Below are 5,606 nucleotides of genomic sequence, written 5' to 3' on the forward strand. Positions count from 1 at the left end.
ACGTTGATTTAACATCATGTGCTATCTGGGTGTTTTCTGTTAGTTACTGTTGTCGCTGTGGGAGGTGCAGAACAGAACCAAAATTAACAAAATTATTCAGATTTTTTTCCCTCATCACCTGTTAAATCAAAATAACACAAACACTTCGTAAAACTGAGAAAATGGCAAAGTTTGAAGATTGAATTTCTATCAAACTACATCTCTTTTTTTTAAAATGACGTACAGAACCTTCTCTCCAACCACATAAAAGACAAAAGAAAATCTACTGACTTTCATAGTGAGGAGCTAAGGTAAAACCATTACATTTCATGTATAATAATAGTTCACTGTATCCTTCATTTGCTTAATCAACACTTTTTCACCAAAGCTGCTAAATTACTATATCGACTTTATTGAATTGTATGCTTTCATTTCTCTGAGGCTAAATGTTCTGAAGCCATGCATTCTGAATCTAATGACCCCAATGGAAAATAAGATCCAATTTTTCCGAACCACAAGTACTAATCAGCGCTTATTCACGGTTTTCAGCAAAGGATTTACATGTGAAGTAAAACCCACATTTTTCAAAGAGAGCATTGAAAGCATTCAAAGATTTGTTACATTCATGAAGCGATTGGAAGTAAAACCAAAAGCGCTCTCTCCAAATTCACCGGGGAAAGGTTCTTCTTTGATCCGTTTTAAAGGACAATGATTGCCACCCTTAAAGAGGCCTTGCAAACTCTTGTGAGGTGGTAGCGCAATTGAATTTCTTCCCGTACAGATTCTTTAAACAGAACTTCATAACAAGTATTTGTGCATTTCAAGAATGCACAAATGCACAACTGAAGAATCTTACTCTCCGGGTGCCTGCTTGACCTTGTATCCAACAAACTCATCTCTTGACCTATTGGTTTTCCTGGTCGGCTGGGTGTTTCCTCTGATCCACAAACCAGCTCTGCTTCTGTAAGCCGTTATTAAATTCCATTTTTTCCTCAACTTTCACTCCACACTGTTACAAAAGCTCCATTAAAACTTTATGAAATCCCTTATTGAATATGAACATCCCCTTGCTGCCAAAGTTAACCCTGACAGAAAAGTCTGTACCGTTTGAAGGTCGAGTATTTAAACATACTTGCACTCAAATACCTGGTCGTCCTTGTGACTTTTCAGTGTATTCCATAAAGAACTTCAGATTCAGACAGATATTTAAACAACTTTTAAAAATTCAAAGTGTGCTCTATACACAAAAGTAAGGTAAATTCTGTTTTCCCAAAGGCATGTTAAGAAACTAGGCTGAGTAAATACAATTAAAGGTAGCATTTATTCTAAGTGGATTTTAGTAGCAGATGGAAAAACATTTGAGACAAAAGTCTTAAGTTTCAGTTTTTATAGAGGAGATTTTATGAAGTTTAGTTTGCAGAGAAAGGTGGTCTGATGAGATGTAATTGGCAGATAAAGAGAAGGTTAATACGGACAGACTTAATTAGAAAAGCTAGCATTATTTCACTGATCTGATGGTTCAGATCAGGAAGAAAAGGACCTGATTTCATTCTGACAGAAATGACAAAAGCAGAATGGGAACTCTGGAGATAAGAGTCCTTCACAGCATTGTTCTTTTCTCGACCATGGTGACCTCCTATAGGAAACGTGATTTTATAATTGCTTCGTATCAACAGAGCTTCACAGACATGGACTCTGCTTTTGGTAAGAATCCTCTCTAATCAGTCATTCATCCAATCCGCAGGAACTTCAGAGAGGCAGGCTCCACTTCTGTGAAAAACAACAAGCTCTGGCTAAGAGTGAGTCTGGAGAGTACAGTCACATTAAGTAAATTAGAATACGTGCTGGTGAGTCTCGTTTGTCAGATAAAAAGCAGCTTTTTAAAATCACAACCTTTAAGCAGGTATTAAAACATACATTTCATTAGGCTCAAATTTCTGGTTTTGAATTGGTCTGATGTAATATTCAAGTTTTAAAGTATAAAAACCACAATAATATAAAGATATAAAGACCTTCAAACATCCATCTGTGCTTGATTTATAATGTTTCATGTAGTGATAAAGGTAATAAAATGAATGTGCTTTTAATAATATTGTAATTCACTGAATTAGTCTGTAGCTTATGGAAATGATCTGACTCAGGCAGCCTCTGGTGCAGAGCCTCAGGAACGGCAGAAGCTAGGTGAGCGTCAGAGATGGTGGTTTCAGTTCGAGATGCCGTCTCGAGTTGTATTTAAGTCACAAAAATGAGACATCCAAGTCGACCAACACCTGTGCTTTGAAGACTTGAATAAGACCCATGGTCTTAGAATCAAGTTGGCCTGTGAGCTGCAGACTGCAGCTGCTGCAAATGTTGCATCGCGAATGGATGCGATTGGTTCCTCTCCAGTGATGTTGGTGAATAATGGGATGTTAATGGCTCATGAAAGTATGTTCAAGTTAGCTGTAGCTTCAAAATAATGAATGAATGTCTCATTAGCCTTAGCGATTGGGTGAAATTCAAAACTTCAATGCCTCCAGCAAGCAGTCATTCCTCAATATGCAAAAGGTCAAACCTTCTATGCAAAGCAAGGCGCAGAACAAGCGGTCGGTTTTCACCAGGCTACTTCTCCACCGTGTCCACTTCTTGTCCAATGATGGAAATAAGAATTGGACAAACTTTTTTTTCTTTAAATCTGGTCATCTCCTTTTTTTACTCTCATTCTAGATAAGATGATTGTTTTCACCCCAGGACACAAAGCATGGGATAGATATATCTCAAGTACGTAATACTATTTGTGTGTATATAGATTTCCTAACCAATCAGTGGGACCGTCTGACTGATACAAATCCTTTGGCTTCCCAGAAACCACATCTGCAGGAAATCATCAGCCTATGTGACTGTTTAAAAAGAGAACTCAATTAATCTCTCCATACTTGTGTTGTGTCACGTTAAGTTTACTTGCTAGCTTTACTTAGATGGTCTGAACAAAAAAGGACTATTGCTTTTCTACTAAAAAGATGTCATATTTTCATTATTCTTTCACAGTTGAAGACCATCTTGTAGAGGCAGAAGAGTAAATGACAGAGGTGGAAGAAAAAACAGGAGGTGTGACAGGAAAGGAGGATGGGAAGGCTGGCAGTAGGAAAGGAGCATGCTGAGGTTCTTCCTGAATTGAACCTATTAGGGAGTGTGTTCAGCTCGTTTGCTCCGTCCAGACTGATCCTCCTTTCGCTTGAGGCCTGTGATCTTCTTCATCCCTGACCACACAACCCTGCTGGTTATTGCTCTGTTGGAGTTTGCTCTCCAGCTTCTTCCTGTACGCCTCCCTGCTGTCTCTAATTTTCCCCTTAAAGTAGCTTCTGTATCCCTCAATAACTCCCTTCCTCCATCCATCATTGCTCTTTTTATTTCTTGTGTAGCAGTTCCTCCAGGTCACCGTTGATCCAGAGTTTTGCTATTAGGCGAGTATCTCACTCTTCTGATGGGGATGGTTGTCCACAAAAGACTTCATATAGTCGGTCACACAGTCAGTCATGTCATTGATGTCCAATCCCTGTGGCACAGAGCAATCCTATCTGCAGCCTCAAAACAAACCTGCAGAGTTTCCTCAGCTCCTTGTTATCACTTTCTCACAATTCTCTTTGTTACAGGCTGAATCTGAACTAGGAGTTTATATTTTAAGAGAGAAAAACAGTGATTTCATTTTCCTAAGGGAGGTCTTGCTTCGGAGATGTATGATTCCTTGACATTTGAAAAGAATAAATCCAATATCTTGCTTTCTCTCTTTCTACAGTTGGGAACTTTCTGCTAAGCATTCAATGTCTTTGCTGCAGAGATGACAACACGTGTTGCTGACAAGTCCTGTGTTCAAATTCAGTCAAATTCAAAAACACCTTACTTATCCCAAAGACAAATCAAAAGCTGATGACACTAATATGTTCAGAGTTGTTGTGGGTAGGAAGAATGTTGAGTGACAGTAAGTCTTGTAGTGAATCTGAAGCAGTGAAGACTGTTGCTGTACAATGATTGTCATGACAGGCAAACGGCTCAATATCCAGGAAACAGAGACAATATCCCACGGTAATATAACCCGGATATATGCAAACACACAATGCCTCAACCAATAAAATATATTAATAAAATACAAGTCTGTACAGGAAAAATCTAAGAAATTTATCAAACTGATCACAGCAGCATGTTAAATGTTAAGAAGACCAGCAAGAGGGAAGAGAAGGATCTGATGCTGTTGGAAGATGTGGGATCCTTACCTTTGAGTTTCTGTGTAGTTAATGTTGGTTAGGGTAAAACTGCAGTACAGTCCAGCGATATGCAGAATTTTAGACCTGAAAACATTAAAAAACAGGTGAAAAATATTTCCCTTTAGGTGTGACAGCTGCTTTGTCTGTGAATGATCAGCATCTCCATCAGGAGAAAAGGCTCAGGCATGCACAGCAGCTTGAGCCCACTGCGAACCAGGAAAAACAAGATAATAGACAGAGAGCAGGAAACAAGATAAACTCTTGTTTTGGAGACAAAAAAGCAACAGCTGGAGATTCCCTGCAACCAGCTCCACACGACTCTGACTGCCCATGTAATTAGGACTGTGGTGGAGGATTTCCAACAATCAGAGAGTAGGAAATGAGAGGTTAGGACACAGAGAGCATGGCTTGATGGGAAAAACTACCTTCAATCTCTTTGAATACTTTGACTGATGGAAGAAGTATTAGATTAAATAAGCATTAGGTGTTTCCTGGGCTGAAGGTGGCAATAAAATTACGCTTCTTTCCCCTCACAATTTAGACTACCGCCAGCTTAAATCACGGATAGGTCTTTATATCATAATCATGTTGAAATCTAACTGATGAAAACAATTCAACAAATGCATTTCCAAAATTTTACACAAATTAAAATGCGCAATGAAAAAGTTGACCCTTCAATGAAAAGAAATAGTAACGACTTTCTATATATCATAACAGAACCACAAGTTGCAGATGTTTCCTCTAACTCATTTTAACATAGTTGTGGAGAAATCCTGGTCTCTTTCCATCTCTGTTCGTTGTTGGTTTAATCTGTCAGACAAACAATCTCAGATTTTAGTCGGGGTGTAATGGCTCACCTGGTTTAAAAGTCATGGCTCAGCACGTTCTCAATCTGCTATACAATATATGTTTTAATTTTTTAATTCTTTTTGTCGGTCAGCTAAACTTAAATAAATTTTATCATGTTTAGAACTGACCAAAGATTTTTTTTTAGGTAAATAAAGTAGCACATGCAGTCAGAGCCTGTGCCAGCAGATGGAATTTACAAAAATGTAATCAAATGAAAATATTCACTGTTTATGTGTAAATGATTGAATAATACTTGTTTGAGAACGCAACACGTCTAAATCACTTAAGAGTTGTTTTGTTTAAAACAACCTAATTTATCCTCCGTACCTGTTAAACTAGGTTGTGTGTCTTTTTTTAAAGTTGCGGTGAATTCTAACCTTCTGCATGCGTTATACTATAACGATGTATTGGTTTAATACGTGCCAAGCAAACAGACTGAGCTCTGGTGGATGTTTTCAGTATGAATTTATTTACAAAAATAAATTCATACTGAATTTATTTCAGTATGAAATAAATTCAGTAAAATAAATTCAGTAT

At 37.9% G+C, this 5,606-nt stretch overlaps 1 long non-coding RNA gene across 1 annotated transcript in view; it reads right to left on the reverse strand.

The window, feature by feature from the left end:
• Positions 1–1,356: 1,356 nt before the first annotated feature.
• LOC106942062 (uncharacterized) overlaps positions 1,357–5,606 on the reverse strand; it is a 16,959-nt gene continuing 12,709 nt past the window's right edge. Inside the window, exons 4-5 of the long non-coding RNA XR_001423535.1 lie at positions 4,230–4,304; positions 1,357–1,749 (exon numbers count right to left, since the gene is read on the reverse strand). This is a non-coding gene — a long non-coding RNA (uncharacterized LOC106942062). The remainder of the gene's footprint in view (positions 1,750–4,229; positions 4,305–5,606) is intronic.

Source organism: Poecilia latipinna, unplaced genomic scaffold, assembly GCF_001443285.1.
Source record: "Poecilia latipinna isolate Pla-1442-1.1 unplaced genomic scaffold, P_latipinna-1.0 Scaffold4017, whole genome shotgun sequence".
NCBI lineage: Eukaryota > Metazoa > Chordata > Actinopteri > Cyprinodontiformes > Poeciliidae > Poecilia > Poecilia latipinna.